General features: G+C 35.7%; 1 protein-coding gene and 1 pseudogene across 3 annotated transcripts in view; both read left to right on the plus strand.

The window, feature by feature from the left end:
- Grid2 (glutamate ionotropic receptor delta type subunit 2) overlaps positions 1–20,413 on the plus strand; it is a 1,574,882-nt gene that overhangs the window by 540,364 nt on the left and 1,014,105 nt on the right. The window lies entirely within an intron of this gene.
- Positions 15,365–15,884, plus strand: LOC127677205 (proteolipid protein 2-like; annotated as a pseudogene).

Raw genomic sequence — 20,413 nt, forward strand, 5'->3', positions numbered from 1 at the left:
GACCATGATTTCACAGAGCCATGACTGCACACCAGCTCAGCAAAACATGTAGTATGGCAAATTGGCTTTGGAGGCCATGTTGAAGGGACTGTGTAACATCCACTCCTTAGTCGACCCATGATTTTCCACAAAAATTTAAGCTTTTAAGATTTCAAGACGGTAGGCTAGCAGCTATAGTGTGTTCTGATCACACTCTTAATCCTTAACTCAGGCTGTTCCTGTCTCGTGTTGGTTTGTAAACATGGATTCCAGAAACCAAAAGTAACTGCTGTTGCATGTTTACCCCTCATCTGTAAACAATGTAATAGTTTAGGTACAAATATTTTATTTGTATCGTTCAAAATGATGACTTAAAATTCAGGAATCAGAGAGGAACATGCTCACAACAAAGCACTCTTGATTGATGTAACTGGGTTAGATTCTTCTACAGAAAAGTGAGTTTTGCAAGAGACAGACTTCTTACAGAAAGTGATTTTAACTGGGATGTCACTTTAGCAATGAATATTATTCCTCCACCTGTCTGCACAGCATTACTTTCTCCTTGAAAGCATTTATTATTCAGTATTAGAGGAAGCCCTAGTCAACCATCTTTCAAACATCTGTACTGCTTAGCTGCCCATTAAATGTAATATGTTGGAATGACCAGAAAGAAAACAGACACAAACTCTTATAAATAATAACGATGTAGTCAGGGGTTTATTTCCTCTACTTAGCTTAATTTAGGTTTATCATTTAGAGTGATATTGATGACCATTAACTGTTGAAAATGTCAGAGGTATGAGGAGAAAAGAAATAGTACTTAAGACTCTGGTTTTAAATCTAGCATTATCTATTATTAGAAAGTTCTGGGTGGTTTTATTTCTGTAGAATGTTCTTCTTAATATTTCTCAACCTTAAACCAAAGCAGTCACAGAGGTTTTGAACATCTATGAGTCCCTTATGTGGAATCACACTTGCTTTGCTACACATTTAATATTCATGTATTCCTTCTTTTAGCAAATATTTATTGAATTCTTAATTTGTGGAATATACACTTGTATAAGGAATGCTTCCTGAGATCAAAGTTTATAATCTTGTTAGAGATCCCACACGCACACACAAATAATTAGTATGTGTTAAGTGGCACAGCAGAAAAAGAAACTATGCAGTCAGAGTTCAACTGAGGGCAAACCCAGTTCAGGCCAAATCTGATTACATGAGGCTATGAAGCTCTCCAAATTCTGTTAATCTCCTAAATATTATTTGGTGCATTGCCGTTCTCCCCACGCCTAGGGGAATGACTTCACATTATGTGAATTACTGTTGATTAGTATAATGACTCTTTAAGTTTTCTAAGTTGTTGTCTAACTCTGAAATCACAGTGTTAAAGCATGTAGAGTTTTGTGTGTACATTGTTTGCATTTTTGCAGGATAAGCACATATAGACAAGGCTAGATAGATGCTATTATGTTTTATTGTCAAAATATTAATGATAATAGTTATCATTCTAATTATGCCCTTTTAAAATGCAGATATAATTGTATTGATATGTCAAGGCCTTGATATCTCTACCCTCTCCATTTGTGCTGACTTGAAAAGTATAAAATGAAATCCAAGAACAATACTTTAATAGGTATAGTACCAGCATTAAAAGATGAAAATACAACAAACTCAATAGTACCAGACTTATCCCTTTATAAGCTCATAAATGTTAGTCCAAACAGAATTACTGACAGTATTTGGCTTATAGAATTCTGTCCTCTTAATGGGTCCTTAAGATCCTATTTCTCTGTAGGGTGAAGGAAAGGCAAAGTTCAATTTGTCCCTCATTTGCCTTCTGGCATGGAAAATAGTGGGACAAATATCAGATATAATAGCTGTGTCTGAGTAGTAGACAGCTATACTCTTAAACAGGGGAAATTCCACTTAGAAAAAAATGGATTGAGCTCTGACAGTAATAGAAAACACAGACTTCTTTTCTCTATTTTCCAGTGCATATGCAGTAAATTGAAAGCAAGATAGCAATGGCCTGTGATGGGATGACTCTCCCTGGAGATTCTTAAATATTTACATAATTCGCAGACTTTTGGAAATCAAGCCAATTTATCTTATCCAAACTCAGTATCTCCTTACACATGCATTATAACTCGATTTGGTTTTCACACTTCCACACTCTAAATACATCTACATGGCTTTTGGGGAGCTCAGCACCTCTATGAAAGTACAGTAAATCAACTATTATTAGTAGAACTTACCCATACAAGCCGATCTCCAAGCTATTTAAAGTACCTTCAAAGCAGACATCCTGTCTCCTCCAAACTGAACTCATTCACCATTTATACGCTCAAGGAACATTGTGAATCTCAGTCAGATTTATTTCCACATGTTCTTACTAAGCACATAACACAAAAAGATCTTCAGCAATTTTAAGTGACCTAGTTAATTAATTTTTAATTTAAAACTCGTAGTCACAAAAGGAAAAGTTTCAATTGTGGCCCAATTTATAAAATCAAGGAAAAAGAAAAGATAAGTGAACACTATGATGTTATCAATAGGAATCACTTCCCCTTTGGTCAGTACTAATATTTTTTTATATTCAAACACCAAGCTTCAATGTTAGGTCTTAAAACAATAGTCTGAGCAATCTATTAGGTAACAATAGATAACATGATAAGAATGTAAAAAAAAAAATGTTTGTTCATCACTTTTTAAAACTGAAAGACATCCTGATCTGAGGCTTTTTAAAAGTAAGCTTTCATTTAGGGACAGAATTCCCTGGAAGATATATTATTTCTGTTGGCAGCTAGATAACAGAAGGTTTCATGCACGACAGCTCCCTAGGCTGTGGATACCGGAGTACAGATTAGCATCAAATGAAGAGATAGTTACAAAACCATCTCTCTCGTCATCCAGCGTGGATGAAATATTTGCTGGTGTATTAAGAGACTCTTGTACTTTGTAATATGTCAAGTGGCCTTCTGGAGGTTCATGTTTGGTTTCCTGGCATATTCCTGCAAAGTTCTTTCATCTCAGTTTTCTCTGAGTCACAGTCTAGACCAGAAATGTTATAGTTCATAATATTTTTCTCAAAGAACTTCCTCGAGCTGCGTGACTAGTTCAGAGATCAAACATGATGCCTAGGTTCTGCTTTTATCATCATACAGCAGCAGTAATGAAGATTATAATTATCTGATCCTGCATACAGCTGAAGCTTAAGACACATAATTATATCTCATGGAAAATGCATTTCCCATTCCAATGTATTTTAAATGCAGGCTTTAAAGACAGCAATTCGTTTTAAATATATCTTAGATTTAATAAATGTGTCTACTTTAATCACCTTGACCATAGGACACTTTCTTCTTTTCTTCCTTTGTCCTTTCTGCTCTTCCACTGTTTTTTATATTAGGAAGGTCTTCCACTGGTGTCCCATAAAATGGTGGACTTCTCAGGATGTTTTGTCATACTCTGTGATCATGATGGCATGATATTTCCTCTGAATCTTTTCTTTCATGATGTCACTGTTTTGTCTTCATCTGTATGTAGAATTTGTTTTTGGCTTCCAGATCTAGAAGTTAACTATCTGAGCACTCATCTTCCCAAAATACTAGAGAACTCAGCAAGTTCCCATGGAACAAGCAGTGTTAGAATTACACATAAAACTGAAGCACAAATAGTTAGCCTAATTTTATCTAACCTACGTTACAACAAAGGAATAGGTAGAAATTTAGTATTTCTTAGGGTTTGGGGTGAGAAGATTAATATTTTGCTTAGTGTAGGTGAAGCCTTGCCTATAGGTTTTGACAAAAAAGATAAGAAATAATTTAATAGGAATAACACCATGATGCAAATTAGTTATCTGGAGTGCCTGTGAGAATTTTGTTATGTGTAATTCACTCATTTTAGGTTTGTTTTTAATGTAGGAAAGGTATGTTGAGAATAGATTCATTTCTCAAATATTAAGGCAAAATGACAGAGTTAACATGATCTTGAAATCTTTCAGGTAAAATCATTTTTGTAAGTTTTTGTTGTTGTTGCTTTTGGTGTTTTGAGAAAGGATTGTGTTATGTTTTCCATACTATTTCTAAATCACTCTGTAATATACTTTGTGATTGTCACTTCATTTGGCCCTTTAAGTCTAGAGTTACAAGTCTGTGACTGCTGGATTAACTGATGATGTAGCTTAGATTGTGATGTGATTTGATGTGATGTGATGTGATGTGATTAAATGAACAATAATATCCTTTAAAAAATAAACAAGAGAAAAATATAAAACATGCTTTCTTTATATTTGTTGAAAGTAGACATTTGAATTATACATATATTCTTCAAAATGCCAATATACCTATTACATTTTCAGTTTTCATTATGTACTGGTAATGTTCTGATGAAACATTTCATTTACTAAGGATTACTGCCCACTGGGCCAAATAATAGCTCAATAGTAATTCTCAAGAATTGTCCCAACTCAATTTGTCTTTCTGAAATAATTTAGTGTGGATAAATTAAGTAGTTTACTTTGAACTTTTTGGGGGTTTTTGTTTATTTTTTAAAGGGTGAGATTTTATGTCTTGAAACAGTCTGACAAAATGATGCTACTTCATATAGGAGTCATCAGGAACTAATGCATACTTTGGTTATAATTAAATATTAAGTGATACAAAAAGTATATTAGATAGCTGTGGTTTATCCATATTATGAATAAAAATATTTCTTCAAGACCTAATTTATTGTCACATAAATATGTGTATGCATTTTTATTTTTATAAAGAATATTAATGCTGAATTAATTGATTGAGAAATTCCTATATTGTTTTTAGTTTATATTTAATACCTTCCAAAACCTGCTCCCAGATCCATTCCTACCTACTCGATTTCTTTTTTCTCTCTTTCAAAACTGATCCAGTTCAATTTGGGTTGGACTACTATACTACTCCCAGGTATAAGACCTTCTCTGGAATGTGGTTGACAAGGCAGGTGTCATGTCATTCAGGATGAGTAACTTTCACTCTCCTAGGAGCAGTCAAATACCAATAGCTCATTACCTAGTTGTAGGATTTCATACTTACTTACCTTTCCATATGCTGGTGTGTACTTTTCTGTTCTCTTGTATAGATTGTCAATATTAATCTGAGTTCATATGTACATCTATACAAACACTATTGTCTTGGACAAGTCTATCAGATTCGGATCATATAATCTTCCTTCTTTGCATAAATCTATATGCCTTTAGGGGAAAGTATCATGATATAAACATTATTGTTAGGGTTAAGCAGTACAGATTCACTTATCCTCTAATTGATTTGTGAGTATTTCTGTTCATTGTTATCTACTGCAAGTATAGACCTTATCAACTTGATGAAGGCTGAGTGATGCAATGACCTATGCATATAACAGTAATCAACTAGGAGTTGTTTTAAATGCTAGGTCTAGTTAACAGGATAGTAGTAATAAATTCTGTCCTTTGACCCATACTTATCTATAACTGACTCACTGACAGTGGCATGTATAGGTTCTATCTCATGGAAAGACTTTTAAATTCAATTTTGGTTAAATCCGACAGTAGTTATTTACTCCCATAATATTGGTGCCACTGCTGGAACTGTGGGCATGCCATGCCAGGAAGGTTCTTACATATTTTTCAGGGTTCACAGCTGGTGAGACAAACAATTGCTTATCTTCTTTCATTCTAGTATCATGCATGCATGCATGCATCTAGTTCAACATGCTGAAAGCTTCCCAATAAAGATGCAGCTTCCAACTGAGTATCATCTAGTAGTTATGTAGTATAACTGATTTCTCCATATTCTTTGATTGAAATATATGGTACCTTCAACAACACATTGTCATATTCTACCAATAGCTTACAAAGTTTGGACATCTTGATTAGGTCGGTATAGCTATGATATAGAAACTCTGGGAGAGTCATTTTACAACTTTCAGGCCACACATTTTTAATGAGAAAGTTAGTGCAGGAGCCCAGAGACATGAACTAAATAGCCACAGAGTAATTCAACCTGATTTCAGTGACTACCTCACCAGGGGTAAAACCACTGACAATTGGCTGACCATTGTTACATCAATCACTAATCAAAATGCCCCCTGAGGCTTGCTTACAGAACAATATTATGATTTTTTTCCTCTCAATTGGGTTTGCCTTCTCTATGATGATTCCATCTTATATCAAGTTGACAAAGTAACTACTCAAGACACATGTAAATTTCATTATTTCCCTTTTCTTATCAATTGAATATTATTGCATTGTAAGAATTCACCACATCTCCTTTTCCCATTTACTCATTGATAAAGAGCTAGTTGTTTCCATATCGTGATGATTGTAAATGTGAGGGTACAGTGAAACTTCAGAACTGGACAACTCTGTGGGTAGAAAGAAACATTTATTTGGGGAACAAATTGCCAAGGCTGTCTCCAAAAATAAATACCAGCAACTAGATAGGAAAACAATTGGATTTTATATAATAGGTAACAGGATGGAGTCTTTAAGCTGATGCCGGCTATTTGTTTAGATTAATTGGTAACTAGATGCCCTTGCCAGAGATAGCTGTTTTCTGGCAGGGTGAAGGGGGAATGAAGTAGTGGGTTTTCTGGCAAAGAGAAACCCTCCTTGTGAGATTTCTGAGGAATACTGAGTTTAAACTTCTGATTATCCAATAACAATCCTTCTGTTTACCCAGTCAGGTCCTTCTGTTTATGGCAGTGTTACCAGCACTGCTAATTTTAGAGCCTGCTTTCAAACTAACAGTTAATAATGCATAAATGAATGTGGATGAGGTAGTATCTCTGTAATAAGGTGAAGCCCTCTGAGTGTATACCAAAGACTGATGTAGCTGGATCCTGTGGTAGATTTATTTTCAGATTTTTGAGGAACTTCAATATTTATATTCATAGTGACTGTGTTTGGCATATTATGTTTAAAAAGAAATTATTAGTGTCCAGGAAGAAAGAATAGTCAGAAAATTACTTGCTATGGAAGCATGAAGACAATTATTCAATTACATGGGACACATGGTTGTATTCCAAGCACTGTGGGATCAGAGACACACAGACCCCTGGAACTCACCAGACAGACATTCTAGCCTACATGATTGAGATACAGGGACCAGTGGAAGATCATGTCTCAGAAACACAAACTATGGCTGCCAAGAAACAAAATAGAAGGTTGAAGTTTGACTTCCCAGTGAAAGGACGAACTGGATGAAAGGACACACTGGAGAATCCTTCAGTGAGAAATAGCTTGCTTCACTATCATTAAGTAAGTCAGGAAATAAAGGGATTTCCAATCACAGATCCTTGCATTACCTCTTACATTTCACAACTGCATACCTTCAACCTTCCTGTTTCAAATGTAAATTCTTCTATAGCTATTGCAATAGGCAATAGAAAGTTTGATGCCCCCAGGATGCTCTTTTTGCTCTTTATGATTCTTATTTTCATTAATATTTCTGGAAGTCAAAGCATTTCTGAGCATCATAGAGATGATATTTGGGTGGCTCTGCATATTCAAGAATATAAGGAAACTGTTTTTCCCTTTTCCCCAACTCAGACACAGTGTTTTTACCTGATGCTCCAAAGTTAACATTACTGTGGCAAAACACCACGCCTGCAGACCTTCTTTTTTCTCTTGAAATGTAGAACCTTGGTAGGTAAGGATGGGAGGATGATTGGAGCAGAGTCAAGGAAAGGAAAGATTGTGATCAAAATATATTTTACCAAAAATTTTATATTAAAGCAGAATTTGTATAACACATTAATTTTAAATTCTTTATAGTTTAGAATTAGATTAGCCCTCTAAATTTTTACACTTGTTATTAAAAATAGATTATTTAATGTAAATTTTACATTAATATATTAACTGCAGATACTGTTATAATAATGGGGATTTTTAGAAAGTAGTTTAGAATATAAAATATATTGTTGTAATTGCGTATTATCTGGTATTATGTCCAAACATAAATGTTCTCTTACTTAAAAATACAATTCTACAAAAGTAGTAGAATGTGATTTTAGTGTTTTGTACAATTTAAATTTCATATAACCAGATGATCATTGTCATGTATCACATTATGAATACAATCTTGGAATGAGAATGATGTGGAGAAGAAAGAATACAGGGATATTTTTGGAGTCTGAAACTTTTAAGATCATTGATTTCTTCTTTGGGCATATTCTAAGCTTGTGATCTTTTGTTTAACTTCTACCTGATGATAAGGTTGAAATGACAGGTATACAGATAGTCATTCATATTCAAAGCTGATTTTCTTCAGAATAAGTGTTCAGAAAGTCAGTTTTGATGTCCTGATGAGCATTATTGTTCCATAAATTATATGCCACAATGCATTTATTACATATTTGCTTTATATTATCAAACTAGAATGTGGTAGTTATATACTAATTTGTTGTTTCTTTTTAAATATTTCAAGCACGACATTTATTTCAACAACTAGGAAGAAAATAATGTACACCATTTTCTCAGAACACACCATCAGCACACATAAATGAGATGGAGACTTTACAGTTAGTTTTTAGTTTGTTTTGGCAGTGATCTGTCATATTTCTGTCTCTTCTATAGCCTCCTGTTTGCTATCATTCCAAAAGTCCAACAGAATATTAATGCAACTCAAACACAGCAGCAAGCTCAGGGATGGGCTAAAATACTCTCAGAGGAGTGTCTGTTCACTCATAAAATTACACTTTTATATGTAGAAAAGAAGTGAACCTAAAGTGCCTTTGGCCACTGAAATGCTAAAATTTCCTTGTACTTTTATGTATATGAATCTCTGCAACAGTAGCTGAATACAACTCATTGTCACTGTAAAAAATATGCTAGTGTCTGATGTGTACCACAGACTGCAAAAATGGGCACAGTACCTACAGCCAGAGCAAGCAATCAACCACTTTCTCTAGAGACAAATAACACTGAGCACAGCTGGGAGAAGAACTGGGTGAACTATAAAATATTTCAGTTCAATAAGTAAGGATGTGAGTATTGTGGAAAAGGGAGTGCGAAATATAATATTCCTGAATTATATCCCTGGATATTTGAGATTTACTCAGAAGCCAAAGCTGCCTTCCAACTCCTGGTCCTTTCTGCTCAGACTTCCAAATGCTGTATGACAGTTATGCACCACCACACCTATTTGGAATTTTTGCTTTGCTTTTGATTTTCTTCTATCCCAACTCTTCCTCCTCCTCCTCCTGCTCCTCCTTCTTCTCCTCCTCCTCCTGATCCTTTCTTTTCCTCCTCCTCCTTTTTCTCCTCCTTTTCCTTCTCTTATTTTTGGCACATTTCACTGCACATTTAGTTATTATCTGGAGATGATCAGATGGAAAAGGATTAAACATTTACTAGTAGATTTCAGTCAGATTGCTCTTTTGGTAAATGAATTTTAATAGAGCAACATGGCTGCTCTGGCAAAGGATCACATCCAAAGATCAAGTTTATATGATCTGGTTGGAATGGACACCTTTAATCTCTCTGGCTGAAATATAGACATAGACAAGCCCTTAGTATATACACTTTTAACCCTCCAGACAGTGTAGGTAAGTTAGTTTGTATAAGGAAGCAGCAAGGTTTGAAAGTGACAAATTGAAGAGAAGACAGAGTGACAAATCAGAGAAAATTTGGCAGAACAAGTCAGAGATAGAATATGCCCTACTCTCATGAGAACAAAAAGGAATAAGTGTTGATATATGATAGCAATGGAGAGAGAAAGAGAGAGAGAGAGAGAGAGAGAGAGAGAGAGAGAGAGAGAGAGAGAGAGAGAACGACAGAGTCAGAGAAAAAGAGACACACAGAGACAGAGATAGAGACACAGAGAGACAAAGAAAGAGATACAGAAAGAGACAGAGACAGAGAGAGACAGATCCTGAAAGACAGAGACAGAAACTGAGAGAGAGAGAGTAGGCTATTTTACCAGGACAGTTTTAGAGACAGAATGCACATGAAGACAGAACAAGTTAGAGAAATAATGAGCCAGAAAATTAAACAGACTGCTAGGTGTAGTTTGAGACCAAGCAGAGTATACATTCAGTTAGAAGCAGGGTATATCCACTTTGAATCAGTCAGGTTGGAGAGGAGTTGGGGCCAGAACAACTGAGTTGAACCAAGGAGACAGAGTTCCTAGAAAGGGTGAGTTTATTCAGCCGTAGGCCTCTAAAATGAAATTTACATTTGGCAAATAAAATTTACATTTACAGGTTTTGATAAATATGTGCTGGAAGTTTATTTAAAAAACCAACCCTACATTAGATAGAGGGCTAATATCCAATATATATAAAGAACTCAAGAAGTTAGACTCCAGAAAACCAAATAACCCTATTAAAAAGTGGAGTACAGAGTTAAACAAAGGATTTTCACCTGAAGAACTTCGGATGGTGGAGAAGCATCTTAAAAAATGCTCAACTTCATTAGTCATTAGGGAAATGCAAATCAAAACAGCCCTGAGATTTCACCTTACACCAGTCAGAATGGCTAAGATTAAAAATTCAGGAGACAGCAGGTGTTGGCCAGGATGTGGAGAAAGAGGAACACTCCTCCACTGCTGGTGGGGTTGCAAATTGCTACAACCACTCTGGAAATCAGTCTGGCAGTCCCTCCGAAAACTGGGCACCTCACTTCCAGAAGATCCTGCTATACCACTCCTGGGCATATACCCAGAAGATTCCCCAGCATGTAGTAAGGATACATGCTCTACTATGTTCATAGCAGCCCTATTTATAATTGCCAGAAGCTGGAAAGAACCCAGGTGTCCCTCAACAGAAGAGTGGATGCAAAAAATGTGGTATATATCTACACAATGGAGTACTATTCAGCCATTAGAAACAATGAATTCTTGAAATTCTTAGGCAAATGGATGGAGCTGGAGAACATCATACTAAGTGAGGTAACCCAGACTCAAAAGATGAATCATGGTATGCACCCCCTAATAAGTGGATATTAACCTAGAAAACTGGAATACCAAAAACATAATCCACACATCAAATGAGGTACAAGAAGAACGGAGGAGTGGCCCCTTGTTCTGGAAAGACTCAGTGAAGCAGTATAGGGCAAAACCAGAACAGGGAAGTGGGAAAGATTGGGTGGGAAAACAGGGGGAGGGAAGGGGGCTGATGGGACTTTCGGGGAGTGGGGGTCTAGAAAAGGGGAAATCATTTGAAATGTAAATAAAAAATATATCGAATAAAAAAATAAATTAAAATGTATACACTGTGAAAAAAATTCCTCGTGTAGAATTGATATAACCTCCAAATTTTTGAAATCTGAGTCTAGACATATGTTCCTGAGATTTACTTCTATAAGTCATTGTCACAAGGCCACTCCTAAAGTTGCACTTGCATATGTAATGGTTTTTCTTCATAGATAATGAGTTTCTATTAGGTGTAGCAGCACAAAAATTTCACCAAACTCCACTCTACAAGTCATTCTAAATTTCTCTCCTTTAAATATTACATCAAACATTAGAGGAGTCCTGCCACTTTTCATTCTGAATTACATCTCTTAAATGTTATTGGACATATATTTATGTATGCCTTTGCACAAATACGTTGTGATTTATGACTATAGATTTGATGCTGTCTACAATTTCATTAAAAGGCACAGGAAGATATTTTGTAATAAACTGTTATTTTTGTTTGCTCTCTGTATTTTCTTTTTGTGCTAGACATCCATTCTTCAAGCTGTGTAATTATTTATAGTAATAAGAAATGTAGTTTCTCTAAAGAAATCTGGCACTGCATATGTTATTGGAAGCACAGGTTGGAAAGTTTAGGCTACAAATATTAGTTATCACATCCATTAATATATGGAAACATGCTTTTTGAGTGTGTAGCTGGATAAATGAATAAGGATAATGATAATTTATAAAAATAATTGTAAAGAACTGCACGTACAGAGTGCTTAAAATGCAATAGTGAGGAAAATACATAAGTTTAGGGCCTCCCAATGGTCCACTTATAGCTTAGTGGGTTACCACAACTTTATAACATTAGTGCCTAATTTTATCAACAATGGCATGTGCTATAAAAATGAATACGGATGAATATGGATTGCTTATTGATATGTACCAGATATTATAAAATAAAATAGTATATGCAAATTTGATTAATTTCATTACACAAAAATAAAGTTTTCAAAGGTGGAACATACAAAAGATAGATTGAAAAGAAGTCTGAGTAAATTTTAAAACCACAAATGACAATCAGTATTTTGATGATCTTTCACTTTTAGATTCCCTCCTCCTTCCTTCTCCACCTCTCTCCTCTCTTCTCTCTCTTTCTCTCTCTCTCTCTCTCTCTCTCTCTCTCTCTCTTATATATATGTGTGTGTGTGTGTAATATATAACTATATAAAATATATTATTATATATAATATATGCAATTTATAATAGATAAAATTATATAGTAATATATAATATGTATAAATATATGTGTGTGTTGTGCTAGTAATATCAGTAAGTTTGCATAATTGACAGTTCATTTACAACTAATGACTCCAAGTTGCTGAAAGTGCAAAAAATCAATAATTCATAGATAATCATGTTGATTATCTGACAACTCATTCAATGATATGTGTCAGATTACTGAAAACAATGATCAAAATCGTATTCTAAAAACAAAACACAAGTAAAGCTTCCTATAAATACACCCCCCCCACACACACACACATTTTCCTAGTCTTAACAATATTCATGCACATAACTGAAACCTGTAGAAGTCCTTATAATCAACAAGGGAATAATAATTATATAAACAAACTTCCAATAGTCTTATATATAGACCATATATAATATTTAATACTAGTATTCAATGGCATGAAAATGCACTTCATATAATTACATTAGAGGCATACATCGGTGTGTGTGTGTGTGTGTGTGTGTGTGTGTGTGTGTGTGTGTGTGATAGAACCTTGCACATGCTAGGCACATGTGCTTATTTTCTATGCTACTTCTGAACTTAGAGGTAAAATTTCACCATGTGTTTGGTAAATTCCTAATTAGATTATACACAGACAAAATAATTGATAGACGTAGTCAGAAAAATCATTTTGTGATAAAATTTTAGGACAGAATGTTGTGGTACTTAAATATTTATATTTTTTCTATTGTCTCTATGGTTTTGAACTTTATTAAACTCAAATGAAGCTATCGTAGGGTTCTTCAGACATATTAAAAATAACCTTGTGGAATCCTTTCTGAGAACAGTCCCTATCTTTCTCAATTTTTTCTTCATCGAATTTCAACAATGACTAGCTGAAGTGAGTGCTTAGTGATTGGAGTAAAGTGAGTATATTGCCAGACAGGTGATTAAAGAAAGTTAACCATGGCCTCCTCAGTCACTTCCTCTGGGCTCTTTATTCTTTGTCAGATGAAATATCACCTTTCAAACCAGAGACACTGTGCGAAATAGGAATGGATGTGAGACGACACACATCCGAAGCTTCCATCCTGGCTCTGATCCTTTTTAACTATCAGACATTAGACAGTCACTGAACTTCCTGAGCCTATTTCCTCTTGTGAGAAATGAAGGGCTGGAAGAGAATGATCTGAAATTACCCTCCTTTTATGTTGTCACAATGAAGTAGCCCCCTTTTGTCACTCTCAGTCTTTCACATTTGAGAAATTCTCCCTCTATGGTTTTCTTAGGTGTGCAGACATGATTCATTCATGTGATGTAAAGATTCCCTACTGTGCCACAGCTGGCACAGGTGGAAGAAATTAAGCAAGAGCACACACTATCAGTGTAAGACCTCATCACCTACTCTGCTTAATTATAGAAGTCACAACTGGAATATGAGATTTATGAAGATAAGCCGAAATGCAGATAATAGGTTCAGGGTAATGTAAGGTTGATGATGTGTTATTTTGGAATCTTAAGTTCTCAAGTTCTGCATAAGTCAAGAAAGATAGCATCATAAATTTCAAAGAGAAAAATCGATCCTCAAGTCTCTAGGCCAGTGGCTATGGAGTCAAAATTTTAAATTTGATGATTAATTACATTAATGAACACCAAGAAAATAAATAACTGAAAGGTAGCATGATCCCCTTGGTTATAATTTATATCTACTCAAATGACTGTAGGAAAGTAAGTAATGGATGTTAATTTATACAAGACATTAAAGAGAACACTCATTATAGACTTGCCATATGGAATGGAGTTGTGGGATGGAATTCTCTCATAAATCAACTGGAGAAACAAAGATTGCTATTGAGTTTCTCTCCCTTTCTCCTCTGTCTCTCTCTTCTCTCTGTCTCTGTCTCTCTGTCTCTCTGTTTCTCTTGTCTGTCTGTCTGTCTGTCTGTCTGTGTGTCTCTCTCTCACTGTCTGTCTGTCTGCTTGTCTCTCTGTCTATGTCTCTCTCTATCCCTCTCAGGCTCTTCCTTGTTTTCTCATTAGAGGATGTTTGATGTTTACTTATTACATTTTCATGACTGGTATTATTTTCAAGGTTTTAGATGGTGACTTAATCATTGACTTCTAAATAAGTGTTTAGAGTTACATGAAATGGCCAGAAGGATAGATTGAGCTAGATAAGATCTAATTTTATAAATCAATAGTAGCATTTCAAATGAAAGAAATATAAAACAAATAAATATGCAAACATACAAACAAAAAGTACCCTCTTCAAGTAGACTATTAAGTACGGAATGGGAGGGACTCAACTTGGCAGTGTTTATTAAAGGATACCAAGGTGCTTGGGCTTCCTTGATAGAAAGTGTAGATTTTACATAAATGGCCATTTTCTCTATATTGTTCAGACTACATGCTAACTAATTAGCTATATAAAACATGTTTAATTAAAAAGTAATTGAAATATTGCTAGAAAAGTAACTAAATGTTAGAACAATTTCTCAAAATTGGTTAGAAGGTCATGCCTGCTAGTGTTACCTGTCATGAGTAACCCCTTCCTCCTTTCATAACACATTTTCCTCCAGAGAGCTCTCATCACTTAGATTTATGGAGGTATGATATTTTATTATAAATCACTGATCAAGCTACACTCTGCTGATCTTCTACTCTTCTCTGAATTATATTGTTAAGAGTGTTACGGGGAATTCTGTAATTAAAGCTATATAAAGGGCTCCGTAAGACATATCAGTTATTCCTGAGAAGAACTAGTTCTGGTTGGCTGTTACCACATAGTCACATATACATCTGCTGTGCCAACAGAACTCAATGTTGTTATTAGTGTGAATCAGACTGTAGATCCTTTCTTTTCCACTAGACTTCCTGTCGTGAAGACCTATATCTGGGCCTATATTATTATAACATGAATAAATTTATTAGGTCTATATGGGTAGAAGGTGAAACAAAATTTGAAGATTTTAGAATTTTAAATAATTAAAGACAGCAGGACAGATGGCTGGGTATGCAGCGACCTCGAACCCATGAGCCAGAAAGCAGAGCTTCTGTGTCCCAAGGACTCCAGCACATCACCATTTTGGACTCTGTGCATCTCTCTGGCCCTGGCTGCTGGTTAGCCTGCACTAGCTCCTCGTGCACCAAAAATGGAATTCTCCTGTTTGCTGAGATTATACTGTGCCTGGTGATTTTGATTTGCTTCAGTGCATCTACAACACCGGCCTACTCCTCCCTGTAGGTGACCGAGATGGTCTTTGCTGCTGACGAATTTGTCTTCTGCATTGTGATCTGTACTCTAAGATATCATTCATCAACTGGCCTTGGACTGACTTCTTCAGATCCCTCATATTAGCCATCCTGAACCTGATCATCTCCATTGCTGTCCTTGTAGAAGGAAGAGGCAGCTCCAAATTGCCGCTGGGATACTGGGCTTACTTGCTACGTTGCTCTTTGCCTATGATGCAAACATCACTTTCCCTCTAAACCAGCAAAGACATACAGAGGCCCCCTTCTCACCCCACAGATGACCCGCGATCATCTTTCAGCTGTCTCTGCCAGCTGTCAATATCTTCTCCATCAAAAACTTTCCCCTGTCAAGCGATGGTGGTGCATGCCTTTACTCCAAGCACTCAGGATTAAGAGTCGGATGGATCTCTGTGAGTTTGAGGCCAGGGTTACACAGTGGGATCCTATCTCTAAAACAATACCTCTTCCTGTTTCTACACTCCAGCCAAATCTCTGATCCCACTGAAAGTGCTTATGGTACAGGAAATACAGCCTAGCCATGTGCATACTCAGCAAGCATTCTCCACTGAGCTACATTCCTGCCAAAGTGCCTTCATTGGGAGTTTTGTCTTCCAGCCTGTCAATCAATGCATCTGGGCGTGGTCACCTTTCTGGGTATGCCTAGATTCCCCTTTGCGCTGCAGTACCAGCAGCCAACATGAGTTCTGCTTGAACCATATACCCACATAATCTACAAAATGAGTGACCCCCTACAAATAACTGTTTTCTCTCTGTGGGGTAAGTTCTGAAGGGCTAAATGAACAATAAAAATATTGTTAAAGTCTAAAAAATGGATTTTAAAGAATTAAAATTGAGAGCTGTGGGTCATTGTAAACCTAGTCCTAGGATTCTTATGCTACTGCATAGAGTATATAAATGATGATAACTTAAAAAATAGAATTTTGTTCAGGCCAAAAATAAAAGTATCAACCAGGCACATAATGTAGAAAAGCATGCATATTTTTCCCTTACACCCACCATACACACACACACACACACACACACACACACACACACACACACACCTGTAGGTTATTTGACTTATGAAGCATTTATGAAAACAAACATTCTATATATTGCAGCCTCTTCCTTATTTAATACAAGGAGAAAGTGTATTCTAGCTCAGAAGGACTGAAGATTCCCATAGACAAAGTTGAGAACAACAAAAGAACACCCAAGTATCCAGATACTGAGTTATCCAGTAAGGACAGAAACTTACTTTTGCAATGATATAAATTAATATAGAACCCTGTTTATGAAGTATTTAGTATCTGCCGAATGAGTGACTAGCTCTTGCTAAAGTCCTGACAATAAACAAGTTCTTCCCTGGTCATTTCCTGGAAAGATTGTGCTATTACTGATTGAAGAAAACATAGAGGAGAAATAAGGTGAAATCATTCCACTAATGTAAAAATTTTAATACATAGCTTGGTAAACATCGTACCTGAGGAGCCTCACTGAGTGCTCTTTCCACTAATATTCTAATGGGGTCTGGGGATGGTGGATTTGAAGCAATTATATAATCCCTCCTTTCATCAGGATTTTAGCTATGATTTACAATTTTAAAAATGAACTAATGTGGTCCAAAATTGTGTTAGCTTTGATTTATATACAATAAGGTTTTATGGAACTTTGAAAAACACGCTAAAGGCACTTTAGTATGTATATTCTATGCTGATTAAAAGGTGACATGCCAATGCACGTATAACTAGGCATTGCAGCTTATGAAATTCTGTAAATACTAAGATGAAATGCTAAACAAAATCAATCATGAAAATGTAAGATATGTGTTTTGGTTTCTCAGAAGGCCAAAAACAGCTCCTGGGCAGTGCGCGTTTAAAGGCTAAGGAGCCAAGTGATCTTCAAGAACAGAAGCCAAGATGAGCTACTTGGGATCTAAGAACATAATAGACATAGGATACACTCACCACTGTAAAGGAGAGGTGATGAAATTCATACAAAGGAATTTTCACTGCTAATGGCATTATCAACTGACTGCCTTTGCCTTTATCTCAAAGTAAAGAAGATATTCCAAAAGTTTGTTTTATTTTTCCCTGCAAGTATCTGATGGCCTGAGTGATTCCATTTCATTTCAGTCACAATGGCTATTGTCAAGAAAACAAATGACAGAAGATGGTGGTGAGGATATGGGGGAAAGGAATCATACACATTGCTGATGGGAATTCAAATTAGTGCCACACTATGCAAATCACTATGGTGATTCTGACAAAAGCTAAGAATAAGTCCACTATATGATCAAACTACACGATTTCTGGGAATCAAAACCGTTTTATAAAAAATTAAAAACACCTTCATTTTGTGGTCTTTCAAACTGAATTTTGAGGTCAAAAACACTAAGGAGTCAGTCTCTGTTCTCACCTGAAAATGTGAATCCTAATATACATTTCAAAATATTATTCCTGAGACTAAATGACTAAACTTCCAGTTTTTCTGTTCCTGAGAAATTTTCTCCATATAAGACATTCACCTCCCCAAGAAACCTTCTCTATTCGTGTCTACCTCTGTGAAATAATCTCAAAATTAGTGCAGGTCAACAGTATAGTTTCATTTTATATTTCACCTTCCCTAGTTTCAGTCACAAATGGAAACCGTTATCCATAGCAATAAATAAATAATTCTAGAAATAAATATTTCCAAATTAAGCCTGGGTGATAGCTGGTTTCCTTGGCAAATTACTTTTTGTACCAGTAATAGGATCAAAGTTTATATACCAGAACCTCTGTCACAGATTTTTGTCTACATTCCCATTACAGGAAATCCTTGAGGATTGCTACCTAGCTAGTCTAGTCTATATAGTCTATACTATATATATAGTGAAAAATAGAAAACGATGTTGACTCAGTTCATACTCCCAAATGCACTTGCACACAAGTGTATATGTGCTTGATCATAAGTACACACACTAATTACAAATGTATATACATAGTCCACATATACTTACTCACAGAAAGTAATAATTTACAATTTGAAATTGTACACCACTCAAGTAAAGTAAGGAAATCTCTGGCCTCCCTGCTCTATAGTACTTAGGACAGAATTCAGCCCTTTCTCTGGATGAGACAACTCTGCATACAATTCAAGAAAAAGCCACTTTAGTGAACAGGTTGTACTCTATTTGTGTTCAAAGGTCTGTTATATAGGCCAGCAGTTTTTGAGCCCAAGACCCACATCCATTCCCTCAGTCAGTTCATCGCTGTGAAACTGCTCACATCACTATAGGAAAGTTATAGCTCTTCTTTTGCTACCTTGTGTGTTCTTTCTTCCACCCTTCTCTGCCATTTACAGCCTTTTAACCACCTAACACTAAATTGTAAAGAAAATGAGATAGAAAGGAAAGAGCGTGATGTTGTTATTAGACTACTTCCTGATGATTAAGGATGTCAGGTTCCATGGGGCTAGTTTGAGTTTTCTTTCTTCTTCGCACATGACTACTGAACAAGTGGTACCTAACAGCAACCGACCACCAACCACTAACCCACCCACCTCTTGGACCCTAGCATATATGTAGCCCCTGAAAAGCCCCCAGAATTCTAAGCATCACACAATCACAGTAACCACATGCTGCTGGCAAAATCATGCCCCTGTACAAGGCAAATCCTGCTGTGGACAATCTGAAACAGCCCCATATCCCACAGTTTGGATTAAAGTGAAAATATATTTTTATAATATTTATGTGCTTTTAAAGAAACCAAAACTTCAAAATTGTCAGTAGGGAAGGAAATAGCAGTGCATTAGCTGTACGGTGCACTGAGGGTGACGATGCTCTTGCTAGTACAGTAAAACAAGCTATACAGAGAGAGACCTCACTCCGCCTTTCTCACAGTGTGGTTAATGGTTGTTGTTATAGTGACTATCTGCTGAATCTAATTTGACATTAGAGCATAGATTAGTATATGTAAGAAAAACATATTTAGGGATCAGTAATAACTGCCTCTAGGTATTGTGTGGAGTCAGGGAACATATTTCTACTGATTAGGTGCAATAGATCTCCTTAGCAGTAATGCAATTATAAGTCTTCGAATTAGTATAGAAGGTGTTCATTTTTCTGGTAAATGCATTTCTCTAATGTTTGTTTACTAAATAAAGAAATTTAAACAAAGATAAATCCATTTTAAGATCAACACCCATCTGTCTTTAAAATTCATCTTATTTTTACTTCAGAACCTTTTCATGGGAATTACACATGAGGGCATGGTAAACTCTTTTATTTTTAGAATAATTATTATATTCATAAACTTTTACTGTCAACCATACTCAAACTAGGATATTATTTCTTCCCTAATTTGCAACAAATACACATGTGCATACCTATGTAAGAAATATTTTGTCTTTTGAGAATCTGGGTGCCATTACTGGAATAAAATGAAAAAAAAATTAAATCAAGACTTCTTAGTCCGTTGCTCTGTCAGTCTTTGTAAACACATAGCAGCATTTAAAACTGGGGGAAAGGACACACACACACACACACACACACACACACACACACAATGATAATTCTTTTATGATCACATAAAGATGGATTATAATAATTCTGAGCATGATGACCATAGTCTACAGTCTATGAGGGTTTAGGCTGTGAAAAGCCATGCATTGTGTTGCTTATGTAAAGTAATGTACTGTAAGCTTAAGGAGAGACTTATAACTGCAGCTATGAGCAGAATGCCTCTTCCATTTTATGTATACTTCATCTAAAAATCTTATAAATTTAAAAAAGATAAAACATCTAGTTTATTTATATAAATGTGAGACA

Source organism: Apodemus sylvaticus, chromosome 2 (assembly GCF_947179515.1).
Source record: "Apodemus sylvaticus chromosome 2, mApoSyl1.1, whole genome shotgun sequence".
In the NCBI taxonomy this organism is placed as follows: domain Eukaryota; kingdom Metazoa; phylum Chordata; class Mammalia; order Rodentia; family Muridae; genus Apodemus; species Apodemus sylvaticus.